At 42.6% G+C, this 27,704-nt stretch overlaps 1 pseudogene; it reads left to right on the top strand.

Moving 5' to 3' along the window:
* The first annotated feature begins 16,201 nt into the window (after window positions 1–16,201).
* Window positions 16,202–26,324, top strand: LOC119271484 (annotated as a pseudogene).
* Window positions 26,325–27,704: the final 1,380 nt, after the last annotated feature.

Raw genomic sequence — 27,704 nt, 5'->3', positions numbered from 1 at the left:
ACATGTGGCTAGTGTGTGTCTGTTTCTCCAGCTTTAGTTGAATCAGATTCAATGAACATGGTTCTTTCTGAAGATCAAAAAGCAATCACTTATATCGTGTTGTGGTTTTGATGCGTAGGTAAGAACGATTCTTACTCAGCCCGTAGCAGCCACGTAAAACCTGCAACAACAAAGTAGAGGACGTCTAACTTGTTTTTGCAGGGCATGTTGTGATGTGATATGGTCAAGACATGATGCTATATTTTGTTGTATGAGATGATCATGTTTTGTAACCGAGTTATCGGCAACTGGCAAGAGCCATATGGTTGTCGCTTTATTGTATGCAATGCAATCGCCCTATAATTGCTTTACTTTATCACTAAGCGGTAGCGATAGTCGTAGAAGCAATAGTTGGCGAGACGACAACGATGCTACGATGGAGATCAAGGTGTCGCGCCGGTGATGATGGTGATCATGAAGGTGCTTCGGAGATGGAGATCACAAGCACAAGATGATGATGGCCATATCATATCACTTATATTGATTGCATGTGATGTTTATCCTTTATGCATCTTATTCTACTTTGTTTGATGGTAGCATTATAAGATGATCTCTCACTAAATTTCAAGGTATAAGTGTTCTCCCTGAGTATGCACCATTGCGAAAGTTCGTTGTGCCGAGACACCACGTGATGATCGGGTGTGATAAGCTCTACGTTCACATACACCAGGTGCAAGCCAGTTTTGCACACGTAGAATACTCGGGTTAAACTTGACGAGCCTAGCATATGCAGATATGGCCTCGGAACACTGAGACCGAAAGGTCGAGCGTGAATCATATAGTAGATATGATCAACATAGTGTTGTTCACCATTGAAAACTACCCCATCTCACGTGATGATCGGACATGGTTTAGTTGATATGGATCACGTGATCGCTTAGATGATTAGAGGGATGTATGTCTAAGTGGGAGTTCTTAAGTAATATGATTAATTGAACTTTAATTTATCATGAAGTTAGTACATGATAGTATTTTGCATGTCTGTGTTGTTGTAGATAGATGGCCCGTGTTGTTGTTTCGTTGAATTTTAATGCGTTCCTTGAGAAAGCAAAGTTGAAAGATGATGGTAGCAATTACATGGACTAGGTCCGTAACTTGAGGATTATTCTCATTGCTGCATAGAAGAATTTCTTCCTGGAAGCATCGCTGGGTGCCAGGCCTGCTGCAGATGCTGCTGACGTTAAGAACATCTGGCAAACTAAAGCTGATGACTACTCGATAGTTTAGTGTGCCATGCTTTACGGCTTAGAACCGGGACTTCAACGACATTTTGAACGTCATGGAGCATATGAGATGTTCCAGGAGTTGAAGTTAATATTTCAAGCAAATGCCCGGATTAAGAGATATGAAGTCTCCAATAAGTCCTATAGCTGCAAGATGGAGGAGAATACTTCTGTCAGTGAACATATACTCAAAATGTCTGGGTATCATAATCACTTGACTCAACTGGGAGTTAATCTTCTTGTTGATAGTGTCATTGACAGAGTTCTTCAATCACTGCCACCTAGCTACAAAAGCTTCATGATGAACTATAATATGCAAGGGATGAATAAGACAATTCCTGAGCTCTTCGCAATGCTAAAGGCAGCGGAGGTAGAAATCAAGAAGGAGCATCAAGTGTTGATGGTCAACAAGACCACCAGTTTCAAGAAAAAGGGTAAAGGGAAGAAGAAGGGGAACTTCAAGAAGAACAATAAACAAGTTGCTGCTCAGGAGAAGAAACCTAAGTCTGGACCTAAGCCTGAGACTGAGTGCTTCTACTGCAAACAGACTGGTCACTGGAAGCGGAACTACCCCAAGTATTTAGCGGATAAGAAGGATGGCAAGGTGAACAAAGGTATATGTGATATACATGTTATTGATGTGTACCTTACCAGAGCTCGCAGTAGCACTTGGGTATTTGATACTGGCTCTGTTGCTAATATTTGCAACTCGAAACAAGGACTACGGATTAAGCGAAGACTGGCTAAGGACGAGGTGATGATGCGCGTGGGAAATGGTTCCAAAGTCGATGTGATCGCCGTCGGCACGCTACCTCTACATCTACCTTCGAGATTAGTTTTAGACCTAAATAATTGTTATTTGGTGCCAGCGTTAAGCATGAACATTATATCTAGATCTTGTTTGATGCGAGACAGTTATTCATTTAAATATGAGAATAATGGTTGTTCTATTTATATGAGTAATATCTTTTATGGTCATGCACCCTTGAAGAGTGGTCTATTTTTGTTGAATCTCGATAGTAGTGATACACATATTCATAATGTTGAAGCCAAAAGATGCAGAGTTGATAATGATAGTGCAACTTACTTGTGGCACTGCCGTTTGGGTCATATTGGTATAAAGCGCATGAAGAAACTCCATACTGATGGACTTTTGGAATCACTTGGTACTTGCGAACCATGCCTTATGGGCAAGATGACTAAAACGCCGTTCTCCGGAACTATGGAGCGAGCAACATATTTGTTGGAAATCATACATACTGATGTATGTGGTCCGATAAATATTGAGGCTCGCGGCGGGTATCGTTATTTTCTCACCTTCATAGATGATTTGAGCAGATATGGGTATATCTACTTAATGAAACATAAATCTGAAACATTTGAAAAGTTCAAAGAATTTCAGAGTGAAGTGGAAAATCATCGTAACAAGAAAATAAAGTTTCTACGATCTGATTGTGGAGGAGAATATTTGAGTTACAAGTTTGGTCTACATTTGAAACAATGCGAATAGTTTCGCAACTCACGCCACCCGGAACACCACAGCGTAATGGTGTGTCCGAACGTCGTAATCGTACTTTACTAGATATGGTGCAATCTATGATGTCTCTTACTAATTTACCGCTATCGTTTTTGGGTTATGCTTTAGAGACGGCTACATTCACGTTAAACAAGGCACCATCAAAATCCGTTGAGACGACGCCTTGCGAACAATGGTTTGGCAAGAAACCAAAGTTGTCGCTTCTTAAAGTTTGGGGCTGCAATGCTTATGTGAAAAGGCTTCAACCTGATAAGCTCGAACCCAAATCGGAGAAATGTGTCTTCATAGGATACCCAAAGGAGACTGTTGGGTACACCTTCTATCACAGATCCGAAGGCAAGATATTCATTGCTAAGAATGGATCCTTTCCAGAGAAGGAGTTTCTCTCGAAAAAAGTGAGTGGGAGGAAAGTAGAACTTGACGAGGTAATTGTACCTTCTCCCTTATTGGAAAGTAGTTCATCACTGAAATCAGTTCCAGTGATTCCTACACCAGTAAGTGAGGAAGCTAATGACGATGATCATGAATCTTCTGATCAAGTTACTACCGAACCTCGTAGGTCAACCAGAGTATGACCCGCACCAGAGTGGTACGGTAGTCCTGTTCTGGAGGTCATGTTACTAGACCATGACGAACCTACGAACTATGAGGAAGTGATGATGAGCCCAGATTCCGCAAAATGGCTTGAGGCCATGAAATCTGAGATGGGATCCATGTATGAGAACAAAGTGTGGACTTTGGTTGACTTGCCCGATGATCGGCAAGCCATCGAGAATAAATGGATCTTCAAGAAGAAGACAGACGCTGATGGTAATGTTACTGTCTACAAAGCTCGACTTGTTGCGAAAGGTTTTCGACAAGTTCAAGGAGTTGACTACGATGAGACCTTCTCACCCGTAGCGATGCTTGATACGTCTCTGTCGTATTTATAATTTTTGATTGTTCCATGCCAATATTATTCAAGTTTCATATACTTTTGGCAACTTTTTATACTATTTTTGGGACTAACATATTGATCAAGTGCCCAGTGCCAGTTCCTGTTTGTTGCATGTTTTTTGTTTCGCAGAATATCCATATCAAATGGAGTCCAAACAGAATAAAAACTGACGGAGATTTTTTTAGAATATATATGATTTTTGGGAAGAAGAATCCACGCGAGACGGTGCCCGAGGGGGGCACGAGGTAGGGGGGCGCCCCCCAGGGTGTCAGGAACGCCTCTGATCCTCGTGGACACCCCGTAAGGCGGTTGATGCCCTCCTTTCGCCGCAAGAAAGCTAATATCTAGATAGAGATCGTGTTAAAATTTCAGCCCAATCGGAGTTAGGGATCTCCGGAAATATAAGAAACGGTGAAAGGGAAGAATCTGAGAACGCAGAAACAGAGAGAGACAGAGAGACAGATCCAATCTCGGAGGGGCTCTCGCCCCTCCCGTGCCATGGAGGCCATGGACCAGAGGGGAAACCCTTCTCCCATCTAGGGAGGAGGTCAAGGAAGAAGAAGAAGGAGGGGGCTCTCTCCCCCTCGCTTCCGGTGGCACCGGAGTGCCACCGGGGGCCATCATCATCACTGCGATCTACACCAACACCTCTGCCATCTTCACCAACATCTCCATCACCTTCCCCCCTCTATCTACAGCGGTCCACTCTCCCGCAACCCGCTGTACCCTCTACTTAAACATGGTGCTTTATGCTTCATATTATTATCCAATGATGTCTGAGTAGATTTTCGTTGTCCTACCGGTGGTTGATGAATTGCTATGATTGATTTAATTTGCTTGTGGTTATGTTGTTGTCGTTTGGTGCCCATCATATTATTGCGCGCGTGGATCACACCATAGGGTTAGTTGTATGTTGATAGGACTATGTATTGGAGGGCAAGAGTGACAGAAGCTTCAACCTAGCATAGAAATTGATGCATACGGGATTGAAGGGGGGCCAATATATCTTAATGCTATGGTTGGGTTTTACCTTAATGAACATTAGTAGTTGCGGATGCTTGCTAATATTTCCAATCATAAGTGCATAGAATTCCAAGTAAGGGATGACATGCTAGCAGTGGCCTCTCCCACATAATACTTGCTATCGGTCTAGTAAAGTAGTCAATTGCTTAGGGGCAATTTCGCAACTCCTACCACCACTTTTCCACACTCGCTATATTTACTTTATTGTTTCTTTATCTAAACAGCCCCTACTTTTTATTTACGTACTCTTTATTATCTTGCAAACCTATCCAACAACACCTACAAAGTACTTCTAGTTTCATACTTGTTCTAGGTAAAGCGAACGTCAAGCGTGCGTAGAGTTGTATCGGTGGTCGATAGAACTTGAGGGAATATTTGTTCTACCTTTAGCTCCTCGTTGGGTTCGACACTCTTACTTATCGAAAACTGTTGCGATCCCCTATACTTGTGGGTTATCAAGACCTTTTTCTGGTTCCGTTGCCGGGGAGCAATAGCGTGGGGTGAATATTCTCGTGTGTGCTTGTTTGCTTTATCACTAAGTAATTTTTATTTGCTGTTCTTAGTTGTTCTCTATCTTTAGTTATGGGTAGGAAACGCAGAATACCAAAAAATTTAGTTGTACCTACTAAACCAATGGTTGAAGAACCACTCAAAATCTATCACACTACTGAAGCTTATTACTTGGATCATCTTTGATCCCTTTGTGCTCGTGCTGAAACCCCAACTAGCTTAGTTGAGGGCAAATCTTTAGATGAGCATGCTTGTTTTGTGCGACACCGAATATCTGAAAAAGGGAAAACTTTACTGGATCAAATTCATTGTTTGCAATGCTATGCTTGGAATTTATGTGAAATATATGATTATACTTGTTGTTCTGAAGACCCTAAGAAAGACCTTCCCTACCAATGTTTGTTTAGTGATAATGGAATCGTATCCTCTTATGATAAGGGTGTTTATAGTTACTATGATGTTCAACAAATTGAAGAATTTGTTGCTTTTAAGGGTGCTTATGAAATTGCTTCTTTGATTGAAAAATATGATGTTACTCTTTACAAATCTAAATTTTTTGCCATATTTAAATATTGCTATGATAATTATGCTTCTAATGCCTATGTTGAACCATATATTGAGTACTACTCCGCTGTCCAAGAAGAGACTAATATTTTGCAGGAGTCTATGGAAGAAGAAATCGATGAAACTGTGAGCTCATTGGATGAAAAAGATGAGGAGGAGAGCGAAGAACAAAAGGAGGAAGAGCGGATTAGCTACCCGTGCCCACCTTCTAATGAGAGTAACTCTTCAACTCATACATTGTTTAATTTCCCTTCGTGCTTACCGGAGGATGATTGCTATGATGATTGTTATGATCCCGTTGATTCTTTTGAAATATCCCTTTTTGATGATGCTTCCTATGCTTGTGGCCAAGATGCCAATATGAATTATGCTTATGGAGATGAACTTGCTATAGTTCCTTATGTTAAACATGAAATTGTTGCTATTTCACCCACGCATGATAGTCCTATTATCTTTTTGAATTCTCCCAACTACACTATATCGGAGAAGTTTGCACTTATTAAGGAATATATTGATGGGTTGTCTTTTACCGTTGCGCATGATGATTTTGATGAATATAATATGCATGTGCTTGCTGCTCCTACTTGCAATTATTATGAGAGAGGAACTATATCTCCACCTCTCTATGTTTCCAATACAATAAAATTGCAAGAAACTGTTTATACTATGCATTGGCCTTTACTATGTGTGCATGAATTGTTCTTTTATGACATGCCGATGCATAGGAAGAGAGTTAGACTTCGTCATTACATGATATATGTTACCTTGTGCTCACCACTAAATTACAAATCATTGTTAATTAAAATTGGCTTTGATATACCTTGGGATCCGGGTGGATCCATTACTTGAGCACTATATGCCTAGCTTAATGGCTTTAAAGAAATCGCTGCCAGGGAGACAACCCGGAAGTTTTAGGGAGTCATTTATTTCTGTTGAGTGCTTTCATATAGTTTAAAAACAACAAAAATAAAAAGGGGAACCCGAAACTTTTTCAAAAAGGAAAGTGAAAGTGAGAAAGACAAGCATTGTTGAAGTGGGAGAGCTCCTTGAACTTTGTTCATGCTCACTGAAACTTTGTGAATCTTGATTATAGAAACTTTTCAACAAAAATAATTATCCCCTTGTACAAGTCCATTGTATTATAAAAATAATGTGCCAAGGTTTGCCTTTAGGATGTTTACATTTGCTTGATGGTTTGGATGGTGCAGGACAGAAACTTTGGCTGTAGTGCGCGATTTTACATTTTTAGCTGGAACGTCAAATGGTTCTTATTCTTTCTGCATTGTATTCCTATACAAATGTTTTATTTTTCCTAATTTTGGGAGAATTTTTCAAGTATTAGAAGTATGGTGAATGTTCAGATTATTACAGACTATTCTGTTTTAGACAGATTCTGTTTTTGATGCATAGTTTGCTTGTTTTGATGAAACTATCAATTCATATCAGTGGATTAAGCCATGAAAAAGTTATATTACAGTAGACACAATGCAAAAACAAAATATGAATTGGTTTTCAACAGTACTTAGAGTAGTGATTTGCTTTATTATACTAACGGATCTTACCGAGTTTTCTGTTGAAGTTTTGTGTGGATGAAGTGTTCGATGATCGAGAAGGTCTCGATGTGAGAAGAAGGAAGAGAGACAAGAGCTCAAGCTTGGGGAATGACCAAGGCACCCCAAGTAAATATACAAGGAGACTCAAGTGTCTAAGCTTGGGGATGCTGCGGAGGCATCCCCTCTTTCTTCAACAAGTATGGGTATGTTTTCGGATTCGTTTCGTTCATGCGATATGTGCAATCTTGGAGCGTCTTTTGCATTTAGTTTTCATTTTTCTTTTATGCACCATGCTAGTATGAGATAGTCCTTGGTTGATTTATAGAATGCTCTTTGCACTTCACTTATATTCTTTGAGTATGGCTTTATAGAATGCTTCATGTGCTTCACTTATATCATTGGAAGTTTGGATTGCGTGTTTCTCTTTACATAGACAACCGCCATTTGTAGAATGCTCTTTTGCTTCACTTATATTTGTTAGAGCACGGTCATATCTTTTGTAGAAAGAATTAAACTCTCTTGCTTCACTTATATCTATTTAGAGAGATGACAGGAATTGGTCATTCACATGGTTGGTCATAAAATCCTACATAAAACTTGTAGATCACTGAATATGATATGTTTGATTCCTTGCAATAGTTTTGCGATATAAAGATGGTGATATTAGAGTCATGCTAGTGGGTAGTTGTGGATTGTAGAAATACTTGTGTTGCTGTTCGTGATTCCTGTAGCATGCACATATGGTGAACCGTTATGTAACGAAGTCGGAGCATGATTTATTTATTGATTGTCTTCCTTATGAGTGGCGGTCGGGGATGAGCGATGGTCTTTTCCTACCAATCTATCCCCCTAGGAGCATGCGCGTAGTACTTTGTTTCGATGACTAATAGATTTTTGCAATAAGTATGTGAGTTCTTTATGACTAATGTTGAGTCCATGGATTATACGCACTCTCACCCTTCCACCATTGCTAGCCTCTCTAGTACTGCACAACTTTCGCCGGTACCATAAACCCACCATATACCTTCCTAAAATCAGCCACCATACCTACCTATCATGGCATTTCCATAGCTATTCCGAGATATATTGCCATGCAACTTTCATCATCATCATATACATGACTTGAGCATTCATTGTCATATTGCTTTGCATGATCGTAAGATAGCTAGCATGATGTTTTCATGGCTTGTCCGTTTTTTGATGTCATTGCTACGCTAGATCATTGCACATCCCGGTACACCACCGGAGGCATCCATATAGAGTCATACTTTGTTCTAGACATTGAGTTGTAATATTCAGTTGTAAGTAAATAAAAGTGTGATGATCATCATTATTAGAGCATTGCCCAAAAAAGGGAGAGGCCAAAGAAGCCTAAATAAATAAATAAAGGGGCCAAAGAAGCTCGCAAAAAAAAGAAAAAAAGGGGGCAATGTTACTATCCTTTTACCACACTTGTGCTTCAAAGTAGCACCATGTTCTTCATATAGAGAGTCTCTTGAGTTATCACTTTCATATACTAGTGGGAATCTTTATTATATAACTTGGCTTGTATATTCCGATTATGGGCTTCCTCAAATGCCCGAGGTCTTCATGAGCAAGCAAGTTGGATGCACACCCACTTAGTTTCAGTTAGAGCTTTCATACACCTATAGCTCTAGTGCATCTGTTGCATGGCAATCCCTACTCACTCACATTGATATCTATTGATGGGCATCTCCATAGCCCGTTGATACGCCTAGTTGATGTGAGACTATCTTCTCCTTTTGTCTTCTCCACCATCATATTCTATTCCACCTATAGTGCTATGTCCATGGCTCACGCTCATGTATTGCGTGAAAGTTGAAAAGGTTTGAGAACGTCAAAAGTATGAAACAATTGCTTGGCTTGTCATCGGGGGTGCATGATGTGAATATTTTGTGTGGTGAAGATGGAGCATAGCCAGACTATATGATTTTGTAGGGATAACTTTCTTTGGCCATGTTATTTTGAAAAGACATGATTGCTTTATTAGTAGGCTTGAAGTATTGTTGTTTTTATGTCAAATGATAGACTATTGCTTTAAATCACTCGTGTCTTAATATTCATGCCATGATTAGATATGTGATCAAGATTATGCTAGGTAGCATTCCACATAAAAAATTATATTTTTTATCATTTACCTACTCGGGGACGAGCAGGAATTAAGCTTGGGGATGCTGACACGTCTCCGTTGTATCTATAATTTTTGATTGTTCCATGCCAATATTATTCAACTTTCATATACTTTTGGCAACTTTTTATACTATTTTTGGGACTAACATATTGATCCAGTGCCGAGTGCCAGTTCTTGTTTGTTGCATGTTTTTTGTTTCGCAGAATATCCATATCAAACGGAGTCCAAATGGAATAAAAACTGACGGAGACTTTTTTTTGGAATATATATGATTTTTGGGAAGAAGAATCCACGCGAGACGGTGCCCGAGGGGGGCACGAGGTAGGGGGCGCCCCCCAGGGTGTCAGGCGCGCCCCTGACCCTCGTGGCCACCCCGTAAGGCGGTTGATGCCCTTCTTTCACCGCAAGAAAGCTAATATCCGGATAGAGATCGTGTTAAAATTTCAACCCAATCGGAGTTATGGATCTCCGGGAATATAAGAAACGGTGAAAGGGAAGAATCTGAGAACGCAGAAACAGAGAGAGACAGAGAGACAGATCCAATCTCGGAGGGGCTCTCGCCCCTCCCGTGCCATGGAGGCCATGGACCAGAGAGGAAACCCTTCTCCCATCTAGGGAGGAGGTCAAGGAAGAATAATAAGGAGGGGGGCTCTCTCCCCCTCGCTTCCGGTGGCACCAGAGTGCCACCGGGGGCCATCATCATCACCGCGATCTACACCAACACCTCCGCCATCTTCACCAACATCTCCATCACCTTCTATCTACAACGGTCCACTCTCCCGCAACCCGCTGTACCCTCTACTTGAACATGGTGCTTTATGCTTCATATTATTATCCAATGATGTGTTGCCATCCTATGATGTCTGAGTAGATTTTCGTTGTCCTATCGGTGGTTGATGAATTGCTATGATTGATTTAATTTGCTTGTGGTTATGTTGCTATCCTTTGGTGCCCATCATATGATTGCGCGCGTGGATCACACCATAGGGTTAGTTGTATGTTGATAGGACTATGTATTGGAGGGCAAGAGTGACAGAAGCTTCGACCTAGCATAGAAATTGATGCATACGGGATTGAAGGGGGACCAATATATCTTAATGCTATGGTTGGGTTTTACCTTAATGAACATTAGTAGGTGCGGATGCTTGCTAATAGTTCCAATCATAAGTGCATAGAATTCCAAGTAAGGGATGACATGCTAGCAGTGGCCTCTCCCACATAATACTTGCTATCGGTCTAGTAAAGTAGTCAATTGCTTAGGGGCAATTTCGCAACTCCTACCACCACTTTTCCACACTCGCTATATTTACTTTATTGTTTCTTTATCTAAACAGCCCCTACATTTTATTTACGTACTCTTTATTATCTTGCAAACCTATCCAACAACACCTACAAAGTACTTCTAGTTTCATACTTGTTCTAGGTAAAGCGAACGTCAAGCGTGCGTAGAGTTGTATCGATGGTCGATAGAACTTGAGGGAATATTTGTTCTACCTTTAGCTCCTCGTTGGGTTCGACACTCTTACTTATCGAAAACTGTTGTGATCCCCTATACTTGTGGGTTATCAATGCTTAAGTCCGTCCGAATCATGTTAGCTATTGCCACATTTTATGATTATGAAATTTGGCAAATGGATGTAAAGACTGCATTCCTGAATGGATTTCTGGAAGAAGAGTTGTATATGATGCAACTTGAAGGTTTTATCGATCCAAAGGATGCTAACAAAGTGTGCAAGCTCCAGCGATCCATTTATGGACTGGTGCAAGCCTCTCGGAGTTGGAATAAACGTTTTGATAGTGTGATCAAAGCACATGGTTTTATACAAACTTTTGGAGAAGCCTGTATTTACAAGAAAGTGAGTGAGAGCTCTGTAGCATTTCTAATATTATATGTGGATGACATATTGTTGATTGGAAATGATATAGAATTTCTGGATAGCATAAAAGGATACTTGAATAAGAGTTTTTCAAAGAAAGACCTCGGTGAAGCTACTTACATATTGAGCATCAAGATCTATAGAGATAGATCAAGACGCTTGATATATTTTCAATGAGTACATACCTTGACAAGATTTTGAATTAGTTCAAAATGGAACAGTCAAAGAAGGAGTTATTGCCTGTGTTACAAGGTGTGAAGTTGAGTAAAGACTCAAAACCCGACCACGGCAGAAAATAGAAAGAGAATGAAAAGTCATTCCCTATGCCTCAGTCATAGGTTCTATAAAGTATGCCATGCTGTGTACCAGACCTATTGTGTACCTCACCATAAGTTTGGCAAGAGGGTACAATAGTGATCCAGGAGTGGATCACTGGACAGCGGTCAAAAATATCCTTAGTGGAATAAGGAAATGTTTCTCGATTATGGAGGTGACAAAGAGTTCGTCGTAAAGAGTTACATCGATGCAAGCTTTGACACCATTCTGGATGACTCTAAGTCTCGATCTAGATACATATTGAAAGTGGGAGCAATTAGCTAGAGTAGCTCCGTGCAAAGCATTGTAGACATAGAAAATTTGCAAAATACATACGGCTCTGAATGGGGTAGACCCGTTGACTAAATTTCTCTCACAAGCAAAACATGATCACTCTTTGGGTGTTAATCACATAGCGATGTGAACTAGATTATCGACTCTAGTAAACCCTTTGGGTGTTAGTCACATGGAGATGTGAACTAATCACATAAAGATGTGAACTATTGATGTTAAATCACATGACTATGTGAACTAGATTATTGACTCTAGTGCAAGTGGGAGACTAAAGGAAATATGCCCTAGAGGCAATAATAAAGTTGCTATTTATATTTCCTTATATCCTGATAAATGTTTATTATTAATGCTAGAATTGTATTAACCGGAAACTTAGTACATGTGTGAATACATAGACAAACATAGTGTCACTAGTATGCCTCTACTTGACTAGCTCGTTGAATCAAAGATGGTTAAGTTTCCTAGCCATAGACATGAGTTGTCATTTGATTAACGGGATCACATCATTAGGGAATGATATGATTGACTTGACCCATCTGTTAGCTTAGCACGATGATCATTTATTTTGTTGCTATTGCTTTCTTCATGACTTATACATGTTCCTATGAATATGAGATTATGCAACTCCCGAATACTGAAGGAACACTTTGTGTGCTACCAAACGTCACAACGTAACTAGGTGATTATAAAGGGCTCTACAGGTGTCTACGATGGTACTTGTTGAGTTGGGATAGATCAAGATTAGGATTTGTCACTCCGATTGTCGGAGAGGTATCTCTGGGCCCTCTCGGTAATGCGCATCACTATAAGCCTTACAAGCAATGTAACTAATGAGTTAGTTGCGGGATGATGCATTACGGAACGAGTAAAGAGACTTGCCGGTAACGAGATTGAACTATGTATTGAGATACCAACGATCGAATCTCGGGCAAGTAACATACCGATGACAAAGGGAACAACGTATGTTGTTATGCGGTTTGACTGATAAAGATCTTCGTAGAATATGTAGGAACCAATATGAGCATCCAGGTTCCGCTATTGGTTCTTGACCGGAGACGAGTCTCGGTCATGTCTAGATAGTTCTCGAACCCGTAGGGTCCGCATGCTTAAAGTTCGATGATGATCGGTAATATGATTTTATGTGTTTTTGATGTACCGAAGGTAGTTCAGAGTCCCGGATATGATCACGGACATGACGAGGAGTCTCGAAATGGTCGAGACATTAAGATCGATATATTGGAAGCCTATATTTGGATATCGGAATAGTTCCGGGTGAAATCGGGATTTTATTGGAGTACCGGGAGGTTACCGGAATCCCCCGGTAAATGTATGGGCCTTATTGGGCCATAGTGGAGAGAGAGAGAGAGGAGACCAGGGCAGGTTGGGCGCCCCCTCTCCCTCTGGTCTGAATTGGACTAGGAGGGGGGCAGCGCCCCCCTTTCCTTCCTCCATCTCTCCCCCTCCCTTCTCTCCTAGTCCAACTAGGAAAGGGGGGAATCCTACTCCTGGTGGGAGTAGGACTCCTCCTGGCGCGCCCTGCTAGGGCCGGCCGACCTCCCCCTTGCTCCTTTATATATGGGGGCAGGGGGGCACCTCAAGACACACAAGTTGATCTTTTAGCCATGTGCGGCGCCCCCTCCACCATAATCCACCTCGGTCATATCGTAGCGGTGCTTAGGCGAAGCCCGCGTCGGTAGCATCATCATCACCGTCATCACGCCATCGTGCTGACGGAACTCTCCCTTGAAGCTCTGCTGGATCGGAGTTCGTGGGACGTCACCGAGCTGAACATGTGCTGAACTCGGAGGTGTCGTACGTTCGGTACTTGGATCGGTCGGATCGTGAAGACGTACGACTACATCAACCGCATTCTCATAACGCTTCCGCTTATGGTCTACGAGGGTACGTGGACGACACTCTCCCCTCTCGTTGCTATGCATCACCATGATCTTGCGTGTGCATAGGATTTTTTTTGAAATTACCACGTTCCCCAACATGACGATCTTCAGGACGACGTCGATGACTTGCGAGGGAGGAAGGCGATAATGAACAATCTTGTTTTCTTCGCGTGCTCTGTTTAAAAAAAAGAGGCCTGAGGTTCTTTTTTTATTGTAGAGAAAATGCCATGGTTTTGACGATACCACAATATGAATACTACTGTTTTTTTGTGGTTGCCAAACAACTCACGGTAAAATTAAACTATGGTATTTTAGAAAACGGTGGTATTCTCACAACACTTCAAAAAAACTGAGCTGTCAAATGGGGCCCAATTGGTTCATCTTGCCATCATCTGCATATGCTTCTTGCGTTTGCATTCTCGTGCTCTACATTGTTGTTTGCTAGACAGCGATGGCGGCCACTTTATATCACGAAACGGATAACAAGTCATTTGCTTTTAGCCATTGTTGGATCATATTAAATGGCAAGCCAAAGTGGACACAACTTATGGCCGCTCTCAAGGCCGACAAGAAGAGGAATGACGGCTCAAGCTTCCACCAATCAATTGGGTTGGACAATATCGTCGCCGAGAGCCACCGTACCAAAGGATAATCGGCAAGTCATGGGAAACATGTGGGAGAAGGCAAGGGCTTCCCGTGACGACATGGCTACAAAAATGTCCGCCACATGGACATGCATTTCTTCGGTGATGGAGAACAAGAAAGAGTAGAGGTACAAACTCATGTTGGATGCGCAAAAAGGAGAGGATGGATTGAGATCGAAAAAGGGTGGATAAGAAACTGAAAATTGAGAGGGAGAAGACCGAATTGGAGAAGGAAGAGGCGGCGATCAAATGAGAGCTCGAGAAGGCCAAGACATTAGAGAGATTGAGCTTGAGAGGACAGGTTGCAACTCGCAGAGGATGCATAGGATGCGAAGATCATGTTAGCAGACGAAACCCTCTTGGATGAACATGCAAAGAAGTGGGTTGCAGAGAAGAAGAAGGAGATCAATGACCGTAGGGAGTACGAGGCGGCGAGGGCGGCCACGGTAGCAGCGAAGCATGCAACAAGGATGTAGGCGGAGCATGACGCAAGGATGTCCTCGGAGCAGGCCGCATGGATGGCGTCCGACGAGTGATTCGGCCAGCCAGTGAGGCATTCGTCAGGCTCGAGCATTGATTTCTTTTTGGCATTTCCAAATTGTTGTTGAACTATGATTTGCTTTCTTTTGTTTTGATATGTTGAATTCGAACAATTCGTATCATACGATCGACGTATATGAATTGTATGGATCAAAGCTTCGCATTTAAGGTGTTTGGATGTGTGGCAGCCCATATAAAAAGGCCGCCTAGCACTGTCTGCAGACCCGCCCGAACGCACCGCCACGGGTGTAAGGGGGCCGGATTTGCCTGCCCTAGATGCTTTTAGGAGACAAAGGAAATGGCGTATTCAACAGCGAAAGCCGCACATATGTTACACGTGCCATTCATAAATTATATAAAAGCTGCAAATATGCAGTATACGATCGGATCATAGTGCATGTGCTAGATTTTGTCCGTGGACACGTCCAGGCATGTCCACGTCGGGTGTAAAGGGGCCCGAATTTGCTGGGCGTAGATGCTCTTAGGAGACACACAGAAAATGGCGTATTCAATAGTGAGAGCCCGCGCACATGTTACACGTGCCATCCATAAAACATATGAAAGCTGCAGATATGTAGTATATGAGTAGATCACAGTGGATTTGTGCCAGATTCTGGAGACCTGTGTTGTATGCTAATCATGTTTCATTGTTCCCCGTAGTCTCTACTTAGTGAGCTCGAGGGCCCAGCTGATTTTGACCGGCAACCGTAGGTAAACGGCGCAGGCGAGAAAACACGCACGACAACGGCCTCGGCCGATCGGCAACGAGCAGCATTTTTTTTTTTTGAGTAATGATCAGCAAGGAGCAGCAACCACGTCCTTCCTCGGCCACCACCACCGTCGCCACGGCGTGAGCCAAATAACTGCCTCCGAGCCAACCACGCGGCCCGGCCATCCAATCGCGGGGCAGGAAAGGGTCCGGGGACCACGCCCGAAAAAGCGCGGCCCCACAGCAACACGCCCCCCACTTCGCGGGGCTCCCTCCCCCTGGAGCGCACCCACCACTCCGCCCCCCGATCGTTGGGGTTTTTACCCCGGATGCCCCGGCCTAATTACCGCCACCGCACCGTCCTTTTGCATTTCGAGTCGGCTCGTCTCTCTCTCTCTCTGTGTGTTGTGTCTGTCTCTCTCCCTCTCCCTCCACCTCGCTCGCTGTACTCTCCCCACGCGCTCGTGGTCGTACACCAACTCGACCTACCCGCGCGGATTGGGCCGCGGCGACGGGGTGGAGAGGCTTTGCCCGCGAGGTTCAGCTAGGGTTAGGGTTTTTGCCCTGGATTCGCGCGAGGCCCTGCTGACCCATGGACGCGGGGCAGATACTCTCCCCCGGCGAGGCAGAGTGGCCCCCCGAGCTTCGCCTCCCGCCGCCGCCTCCCATGCCGGACCCCGCTCCCCCTCCGCGGCCCAGCCAGCCGCCTCCAGCGCCACCAGCGGGGTCGGCACACCCTCACCGTCTCACTGCGTGGCTGCAGGCTCCTGCCTCGAACAAGGAGCCTTCCCCGCCTCGTCACACGGAGGGGTTTGATGATTCGCACTTCCTCGGCTCGATCATGGAGGCCGCGGCCCCGGTCCAGCAGCAGCAGCAGCAGCAGGAGGAGGAGGAACCTGCCGTGGCTGAGGCACCGGTGAAGAGGAAGAGAGGCAGGCCGCGGAAGAACAGGGACGGAGCGGTTGCTGCGCCTGCGCCGCCCAAGCCAGTGAAGAAGAATGACGAGGAGGAGGTGGTGTGCTTTATCTGCTTCGACGGGGGCAGCCTCGTGGTTTGCGACCGCAGGTGCGCGCGCGAATACTAGCTTTATTATTTATTATCTTCCTCTGTATCCTGTGTGCACCAGTGCGGGTTGGACTCGTTGCCTCGACAAGGCTGAAAACCCTGTTCTGTGGCTGCAGGGGTTGCTCCAAGGTGTACCATCCTGCCTGCATCAAGCGTGACGAGTCGTTTTTCCGCTCCCGTGGCAAGTGGAATTGTGGTATGTCTTGGTCATTCTAGTATTTGCATGGAGTATAATCACAATATCAATGCTGCAGTGTGTTGGATATTCATATAGTATTTGGCATATTAATACTTCTGATAATGGCAGACAAAAGCTCTATTGAAAGAAATTGGTAACATTTGAAAGAACCTGATTTACCTAAGAGCAGCGTTGATCTTCTTCCATACCCCTTCAGTAAAGTAATTTGGATATGTAGTCTTGCCTTCCCGAACCTCCAGCATGAATGCCCGATCACATTCATTATAGACGTAGAGTTTGTAAGATGCTTTTTTCCGCAATATAGCTTATGCCCAGTTAGTGTTGAACCATTTCCACTTTTTTTACTACACATTTGTCTTCATGATCAGTTGTCTGTTGATGTGTACATGCCCTGTTATAAGGCTGTTTATATAGTGAAGTCGAAACAGATTTACGTGTTGAGTTTATGTAGGAGAACTGGATATGCTCGGTTGGCATTACACCATATGGGGCAAGAAGCACCACGACGATAAATAGCTGCTTTTTAGTTATCATATACGATTACATTGTAGTATGTGGCTATGTGCATGCGCCAACCCTTTAACTTCAGAAACGATAGTTCAATCTGACCTGTCCTGTATCTTGATGCCACACATGCCAGGTTGGCACATTTGCAGCAGCTGTGAAAAGGCAGCACAGTACATGTGCTATACTTGTACTTACTCCCTCTGCAAGGCATGCGTCAAACAGGGCAAATTCTTTGGTGTTAGAGGGAACAAGGGCTTCTGTGACACTTGCTATGCCACTATATTGTTGATAGAGTCCAAAGACCAAGATGCTACAAAGGTATTGTACTGTTGGCCCTTAAATTGTATACCACGTTCCATTTTTCTGAAGCACAGAAGCATCTGTATGCAAACACTAAAACATGTGCATCTCTATGGAACCAGAGTGTTCATACATCCTTCTCTCATTCCTTGGACAAACCACCACTACATTTTAGTCAGCTCAGCAGCACAGTAAATGTATAATTATGAAAATACCATCCATCATGAGGGTGACACGTGTGACTCAGGTCATCGTCACACTGACATTTTCCTAACTATGCATCTTCGACAGTGCTGAGCTATTAAATGAATATATCGCCATTGGCCCAAAACTTTAATCAAAGTAAAGTTGGGCACACATACATCCTAATTTTTCCAGTTGAGTCCCTAAACACCGCCATTCAGTTAGGCTATTTCAATCAGAAAAATAATGTGGCACTAAAAAGTCGAGTTAACACTGCAAGTCATGAGTCAGCAAGTGCATAGATTGTGACCTCGGTTTCTGTAAGGAAAATGCTCCTCCATTCCAGCGAATACCGCACACACGTATTCCAAAATTGAACTTGGACTATCAATTTAAACAACTAAATGTGGGGTATGTGTGACAAAAGTTATTATACTAATGAATTCATATTCGGAAGAACTTTTCAATGGTATAATTTTTAAGTTGCATAACTTATGTTTGTTGGTTAAATTGACGGTCAAAGTTTAATTTTGAAATGCGTGCATGCTTTATTCACTGGAATGGAGGTAGTAATAAGTTTTGAATGCCAATTCATGGAATATGGGAACATTTCCCTAGTCCCCATGTTATTTTCTTAGTAATTTCTTTCATTATATATATATTTTTGTATTAGGTCTCCTGATTACGTTGCATGCTTTATTGCGTGATCTAAATCCTAGCCTTTCTACCGAGGTTGTAATATTGTTATATGAGCTGCAGGCCTGTAGCTATGGATTTCTGTGCATGCTAAGTTGGTAGCTTTTGCTGAGTCAATTTATCCACTGTATTGCCTTTAAGTTTAGCCACATGTGTCTTTGCCTGTGTTGAAATTGCATTATAAAATTATGCTACTAGCTTGAATCAGATATGCAACCACGGAACTCTGATGTCACCTTCAAAAGGCACAATACATAATGATCGTGTGGCCTAATTTCCATTCTGATGCATTTGAATAAACTAGATACTAAGTATAAGTACTGATACGATCATACCTAAATTGCTGAATCGGCACACCATCGTCATATGATGGCTAAATTTGGTTGTGCTCATTCATTATCCGTTTTAGTATGCAACTTTGCTCGCACTGTTTGCTGATATCTGAACATATGGTGATTCTCCTTTTTTTAGCTTAGATGACTGAGATTTACTGCACCTAACTTTAATGCCCTTAAGAAGTTCCATGCGGGTATATGCTTGATAATTGTTCACTTTCTTGGGGCCTTGTTGGTACTGCATTTGGCCATCATCTAGTCTTTTGCAGTGCGGAAATCTTCTGTTTTGGCAGAGGCCTACCTGCAACATGCAATACTATTAAAGTTGAAATCTGCTTTGTTTGGGACGAAGATTGTATAGATAGATGCTAGGAACAAGCAATACTTCCATTCTAGGTTTGATTTGCATAAATCATGAAATGGTCTATTCTTGTTTCCTTTTTGATTGATTATGTGCCTGTGATGTGTCATATGGACTTGTTATCATATTTTTTCTCGATGCCAGGTGATGGTTGATTTTGATGATAAAAATAGTTGGGAATATCTCTTCAAGTTATATTGGCTGGATGTAAAAGGGAAGCATTTATTAACATTGGAAGAACTAATCAGTGCCAAAAGCAATTGGACTGTTCGAAGCATTTCTGCTAGGAGAGAAAAAGAGGAGTCATCTGGTGAGCGATATGAAGCAAACAATGACCACAATGTCAGTTCTGACAGCTCTTCGAGGAAACGAAGTCGGGGTACTTCTTTAAGGAAAAGGGGCCGGAAGCGGCAAAATCATAGTCTTAATACTGCAAGGAACTGTGAAATTTCAATTAAAGGTTCTGAAAGCTTACCCAAGGGAGCACCATTTGAAGGCATGGATTTGTCGGGTGACACGAAATGGGCCTCACCGGAGCTGCTGGGATTCATTGGGCACATGAGAAATGGTGATGTGTCTCAAATTTCCCAATTTGATGTTCAGGTTCTGTTGCTTGAGTATATAAAGCAAAATAATCTTCGTGACCCTCGCAAAAAAAGTCAAATTATTTGTGATGCAAGGCTTAGTAGTCTGTTTAGGAAACCACGTGTTGGTCATTTCGAGATGTTAAAACTTTTGGAGATTCATCTTCATGTGAAAGAGACTCCAGCATTAAATGGTGATACCCAATTAGCCCGTGAGCCAGATTCAGCACAAGTAGATAGTGGAGGACATAGTGAGATGGGAACTAAGTTAAGCTCTGATAAGAGGAGGAAGACTCATAAGAAGCTTGAAAGAGATCTACCAGCTAATCTAGAGGATTATGCAGCCATTGACATGCATAATATCAATTTAATATACTTGCGCCGCAGCTTGATGGAGGATATCATTGATGATGTTGCTGCATTCTCTGAGAAAATTACTGGTGCTTTTGTGAGGATAAGAATTCCGGGTTCTGGCCAAAAGCAAGATATGTATCGCCTAGTCAAAGTTCTTGGTAAGATTTTTACTCCTGTCTGATTTACCGATATTAGCTACTCAATTGTAATTTAACTAAAATGATTTTGTATGCAGGTACACATAAAGTTGCAGAACGATATAGTGTTGGTAAGAAGACAACAGACTGTGCACTTGAGATATCAAACTTAGATAAGAAGGAAGTGATCACAATGGATACGATCTCAAATCAGGATTTCACGCAGGTAATGCATGCAAGGACACATGTTGCTTATACATTTATTTGTTTGATACCTATAATATCGGGTGAGCCTTCACTGACCGGAAATGCTGTTAGGTGTTGGCATGTTTTTGTTGGCTAACGAACTTAGTATACACTTTCAAGTGAAACATACATTTGATTGTAAAAATACATTATGAATGACTATAATTGGCAACTATTTTCACATTTTAGATCATCAATGCACAATTTTAATGTTTAGTTAAGGCGTTGAGCTACAAAATCGTTGTTTCAATTTTTAAGAAACATGCTTTGTTGTTGTGCTAGAATCACGAGAAACAACTATTCATAATGGATCTTACTAGTTACTATAGTCTATAGTAAATGACACACGACCATCAAAGGTTGATGCTGCGTCTCAATACTGCCTTCTCGAATTTGTTAGTGATTATGTCTAATTTTGACACTGGATTTGGACATCTTTTATTTGATCATGTGTATTGTGCAATAAGGGGCTATTGTCGATCATTTACAGACTCATTTGTCTCTTTTTCGCAAGCTTTTAACATCTTTAGTGTCTTATGTCTTATCTGCTTTCCAAGAATCAATCTAGTATTTGAATTTGATTGTTGGGTTTGGATCTTGTTGCAACAATATTCTTGTTTATAGACCTTATGATTCAGTATCACCACTGTATATGCTGGCCAATCTCTATCTCCCCCTTTTTTTCACTAGCTCTTAGATGTAATTTTCCGACTGCTGAATGTGGGGGTAGTGTTAGATGAGTGTCTCTTACGTTTTGTTGTATCTAACTGGCTTGTTTGCTTGTATAATGTAGGATGAATGCAAACGCTTACGCCAGAGCATGAAGTATGGTCTAATTCCTCGACTTAAAGTGGTACTGCTTATCAAGATCCAATTTATGATGATCCGTCTGATACCTAAGTTACCAAATTGTGTATGTCTGAATTATTTTCTTCATCTTGTTAATTCAGGGAGACATATATGAGATAGCCAAAAGCTTCCAATCTCTGCAAATTAATGATGTAAGTACTACACTAACAAATAAAAGCTGGCGATGTGATGAGGTTGCTTATTTGGTAATAACCGATAGGTTCTCTAGCTTGACCTAACAGCACTTATTGTGTGTTAAATCCTTTTCAGTGGTTGGTAAATGAAAAGCAGAGGCTGAGCCATCTCCGTGACCGTGCTAGCGAAACTGGACGCCGAAAAGAATATCCTTCTAACTTACCATGTTGAGCTATTGTTATATTTTTTATCTTAGCGTTGGTGTTCGTGTTTCTGTGGGTCGTATAGTGTGAAGATCTTGTTTTAGTCCTTGATTGTTTAGTCATGGCTTGGCATGCATATGCTCACCATAGCTGAACCTTTAAAGCTATCAAATAAACTACCATTGTGCACATATTTGTTGGCCTGAGGACACATTTATTCTGGCAAACTTTAACTCATAACATTTGTGACCAAGGACGGTGCTATTGTAGGGTTTAGAATTTGTAATTTTTTTTGAGAGTTTCTCATAACCTCTCTGGAGAACGAAGATACTACATGGGATTGCTAGGTACCGGGTTTAGCTCACAACCTCTTTGGCGGTTATTTTTCGTTTATGTTGTTTTGTCTTCAATTGGAGTTTCTTATCTCCGAACTTTGTTTCTCGCACTTACCGAATAGTATCGGCCTTATTGAGGGTTATCTTTATGAAGAGAACACAATATTTTGTGACCCTCATTTAATGGAGATAAACAACTTTTGTATTGTTCTCATCCTTCCTTTATTTTGTGTTACATAAAATGATATGGTGGAAACCATCTTTCATCTTCAAACCCGAGCTATCATTCAGTGTTCTAAAGATGTTGCATGTGCATCTATCCTGTCATATAATCCCAATTAATTTATGTTTGGCTTTCTTTTTGCATAAGATAGGTAATCATGTGTGCTCTTCATTTAAGTGTTGTTATTGGTGCTACCTTCATTTGATGATCCTTAACTATGTCATACACTAAGAGAGTGCGTAGAGAAGTTACAACTTCTGAACACTCCTGAAGAAATAGCACGCAAGATTAATGAAGTTCCAGAAGTACATGTTGACCCCCATATGGCTCCTACTTATGAATCTGCTGAAGAATGGAATGATGAAACAACTGGTACTTCACCTGTTGACTGTTAATCATATTCTACAATTTATGTTCCACTAGTAAATATTAATTTTCTGAGAACTTATTGACTTTTATGCAGTTGATTTGACCATAAATAGGAATGGACCAGATCTTCTGTTTCCTGGAAAAGAAGGGACAGAATCAAACGCTGTGCAGTACCTGTCACAAAAATGTCCCGATGCTAGTTGTCACTCTAGTTTAAATCTTCCTACGGAGGGCGTAACACATATACCAGGAGCAGGAAGTATCACTAATTTGCAGGCAGCAAATGGGTTGAATATTCCTCGGCCTCGCATTGATTTAAATAATACAGCGGGTGATGCTGCATCAGTTCCGTCATCTGGGGTTGTATCAAGTGACACGGAGCCAGAAAAAGTATGGCACTACAAGGACCCTTCTGGAAATGTTCAGGGCCCGTTTACTCTTTCACAGCTATCCAAGTGGACTACTTATTTCCCAAGTGGCATGAAGATATGGCTCACATTTGAGAGTGAAGAGAACTCATTGTTGCTGACTGAAGTGCTCTCAACACAGAAGAAAGATATCATTCAACCTACGCCAGTTATTAACAATAATAAATCTGCATGGGCAGGCTCTGGGCAAGATAGAATTAACCCAAGTATGACTGGAAACATTACTTCCCCTATTGGCTATAATGTTGTCTACTCTTCTGGGTTACCCAGCCAGTCTTCTGACCATCCTCCTCTGAGAAGAGAAAGTCCAAACTTTATGGGTGAAGCTTTGCCATCAACAACATGCTGGGAGCCACTGGCTTCTAGTGTCCAGATTCAGCATCAGGCAAACTATGCAAGCACCATTCCATCTTTTGCTGGTTCATATAGATCAACAGGACCTCATGGTGATGGGGTCCCCCGAGAAAAGATTGGGGAACACAACAATCGCCAAGAAACCGGTGGTTTGTGTAGTCCAACCCCAGCACCAAAGATTCACAACAGCCAGAGTAACATGAAGCCTGAGAGCTGTTCAAGGTCAAATCTTGTTGATGGAAGAGAATCCAATTCAGCCTTGGGCATTCCTAGTCAGTCAAGAGCTCCTGCCTGCGGTGCACAATCAACTTCATTTACATGCACTTCTAGTTCAAGCAAGACCAAGGAGATCATGAATCTGCAGAAACCATGCCCCCCTGATGCATCAAATGCTTCAGTTAATCAACTTTTTGAGCCTAAAATTGATTCAGTGTTATCCCCTGGCACTCAAGATCAATATCCCAGTCCAAATCCAAAATTTGAGAGGAAGCAGCCTGTGATGAACAAGTCAGGGTCAACATCAGTAGCACCTGAAGATTCAGCTACAAAGGCATATGACCACTCTTCAATAGCTTTCGTGTCAGAAACATCTGGTCCGCCTTCAAGTAAATTTGTTGGCTTGCAATTACTTAAGGAAACACAAACATCATGTGTAGAAGAAAGAGATCTAAAAGATGGAGGCTGTGTCACTCAAACAGCACCACTAAAAGGAGATGCCACATCAGCTAAGAGAGATAACATAACTGTTAGTTCTGTCTCTGATGCTGGAGTTTGTGATGTGCTGGGATCTTTGACAGAACCAAACTGTGGAACTTATAATGTGCATGCTGGAATGCCTTTGGAAAATGTCACCCCAGCTTCAGCTGAGGAAGAAAGGCCGCAGTGCTCTAGCCCTATTGCGCTATCTCCTTGGGGTGAACCTAGTTACTATCAAGGCGGAGCTGTTGATTCTGCTCTGTGGGGTGTTCAAGATGACCCAAGCAATGACATGTGGTCATTGTCTTCACCAACACCTGCTCTCCAACCCTCCTCAGGTAATGAAATGATAGTCTTTTCCTGTTTTTGTTGTTAACTTGACAGAGAATCTTACACCATCTTCTACAGATCTTGGAGCTGATGGAAAAGATACTTCATGCATTATAGAGGAGGCAGTAGTAGCCCGAGGAAGTAGCGCTGTTGGTGAAATATCACCAACACCAGAGGAAAAGATGGAAAAAGGCAACCCAAGCGCTTCCACAGATTGTGGAGTGCCAGAGCAGGTAATCCTTATTTGTAAGATCTAGGGCTTGAGGTCCAAGCGTGATGTGTCTTTCAAAAAGAGAAATCCTAGCAACATGATCCTCTAAATATCTGAGGATTGACGTCCAACTAAACATGTTACTTCTGACTTGATTAGGTAAAACTAAAACCAAGTGCTGCATTGTTGAACTCATCTCTCAAGAGCACAGAAGCTTCAGGCGGGCAACCATTAGGCTCATCTTTGGAGGGGAGCACAAAAGCTTCAGGTCGGCAACCGGTAGGCTCATTCCTGGACGGGAACACAAAAGTTTCAGGCAGGCAAGCATCAGGCCAATTTCTTGAGGGGAGCACAAAGGCTTCAGTATGGCAATCAGGTTCATGTCTAGAGACAAGCACTAAAGGTTCAGGCTGGGGTTCATCTGTAGATGGAAGCACAAAAGGTTCAGGCTGGGGTTCATCTGTAGATGGAAGCACAAAAGGTTCAGGGCGGGGTTTATCTCTAGAGGTAAACGCAAAAGGTTCAGGTTGGGGTTCATCTCTAGAGGGAGGCACAAAAGGTTCAGGTTGGGGTTCATCTCTCGAGGGAGGCACAAAAGGTTCAGGTTGGGGTTCATCTCTAGAGGGAAGCACACAAGCCTCAGGCTGGTTACGATCAAGTTCATCTCCGGAGGGGAGAAAAACTCCAGGTCGGCATTCGTCAGCCCGTGAGAGTTCAAAGGTGAATTTCAAGAGTGGCAGCCAAAACCGTAACTCGTCTTCAGGTCACCAAACAACACCAACAGCTAAAAGCTCTTCAGAAGCACAAAGGAGACAGGGAAGCACCAATTCAAATTCTGCTGGCTGGGGAGAGGCACCAGGGAGCAACAAGAGCTGGCATCCATCTTCTGGCAGTGCTAGTCGAGGCAGCCAGTCGAATCAACACCATGATAGGCACTGTCATGGCAACGAATCACGGCGGGGTAGCTATCAGGGCAATGATTCACGGCGTGGTAGCTCGAACCACTCTAGGAGGTCGTCTGATCATCGTCAAGATCATGGCAGCGGTATGTCGTCAAGATCATCGTCAAGAGGGCAGTCTCAACGAGGAATATGCAAATATTATGAGAATGGCCACTGCTGGAAGGGGCCATCTTGCTCTTTTGTACACCGTTGACCATCGTGGTAGGAAACACATTGTGAAGGTACCACGCCTTACCCCACATTTTTGTATAGCCTGACAAGCCACTTTGTAGTCAGCTTAGAACAGAGCTCTTGGCGCCACTCAGATGCTAGTACATATATCCATACGATTGGATAGCATTTTACGCTTAAAAGACCACTGACGATGAGTATGAATGCAGATTCTCTGCTTCTGGAGCCTGATTTATTCCACTCTGTTCAGTTCAATGGAGTTGACTTCAGTTTTCCCATGACCAGGAAAAAAATGTTTATGTGCGGATATGGATTCTAATCCTGGGCTCATATGCACCCTTGTGAATAGTAAAAGAAAAATCTGGTTTTTTTGCCAACAATCATCATGCGTATCATATTTTACCTTTTTAGATGAACGGAAAAACTATCGCCTACACGTGTGGGCGTTTGCAGATCGTCCACACGCCTCCATCGCCACTCATTTTGCCACGTATGAATAGATGACATCAGTAGAAATCTTTTTGGTTTTTGGCTTAAAAATGTTTTATCTCTTAAATAAAAAAGCAAATTAAAAATCCGTTTTTACCATTAAATCTGTCTCGACGAGATCTTCAAAACTAGACATCATGTTGATATGTTTCGATGAATTCTTTCCCCAGAAGTTGCCATGATGTTTACACTGAAGTTGCCATGATATGTTTCAACTATTTTCTTTTACATCTAAAAGTAAATTCATGTGCAATAGACATGACAACTTTTAACCAAAAAAAATTTCACCGAAATATATCGATATGAGATCTAGTTTTGAAGATCTCGTCGCGAGAGATTTAATGGTGAGAACGGATCTTCAATCGGATTTTTCATTTAAGAGATAAACATTTAAAAAATTAAAAATTCAAAAAGATTCTTGCATGCATGCGATGACGTGACAATCTATTTGTATTAGAGACGTGTGGTGCGTCTCCTTTCCTGTCACACGTGTGGCAGTTATCGACGTCCAATATTAAACTTAATAAAAACTGCTTAATTATTCGACAACTCCTACGCTCGCGATCATTAGCCTTGCTGAATAACTTAGAGTGAGTATCGCCTACCCGAAGCCACTGCAGCCTGCATCGATGTCTGGTGCGAAACCTGTGAATCGCAGCCAGGCCGAGAAGCTTGTGTCTTAGAGCATCTCCAGCCATTGGCCCCCTAGGCGGCTATTTTATGCGCGCCCTGGAGGCGAGCCGGCGCTAAAATCGGCGCGGGGGCGAGCGGGTCCGCTCGCCCTATGGTCGCCCCCAGACGCGGGTTTTTTATTTTGAAAAAATGAATTCGGCAAAGTTTGGTAAATTGCACAAAATGTTCGGCTAAATTCGGCAAACTTGACATAATATTTGACATGTTTGACGTTATTACATAAGTTATTAAAAAAAGAGCGACTACGGGGCGAAGAAGTCGCTGAGCGCGGCGAAGTCGCCGCCGTCCTCCTCGTTGTTGTCGGCGTCGGCCTTCTCCTTCTTGATGGCACGGCCGCCCCTGTTGGATCCCTGCCCGGCGTCTCCATGGCGGACCGGTTGCGGCGACGCGTCGTCATCGCTGTCGTCGAGGACGACGATGCCTCCCTCGTTCCGGCCACGGCACCGAGCTTCGAAGCGCTCGTAGGCGAGGCGC

This window comes from Triticum dicoccoides, chromosome 1A (assembly GCF_002162155.2).
Source record: "Triticum dicoccoides isolate Atlit2015 ecotype Zavitan chromosome 1A, WEW_v2.0, whole genome shotgun sequence".
NCBI lineage: Eukaryota > Viridiplantae > Streptophyta > Magnoliopsida > Poales > Poaceae > Triticum > Triticum dicoccoides.
This window is presented reverse-complemented; position numbering and strand designations above follow the sequence as displayed.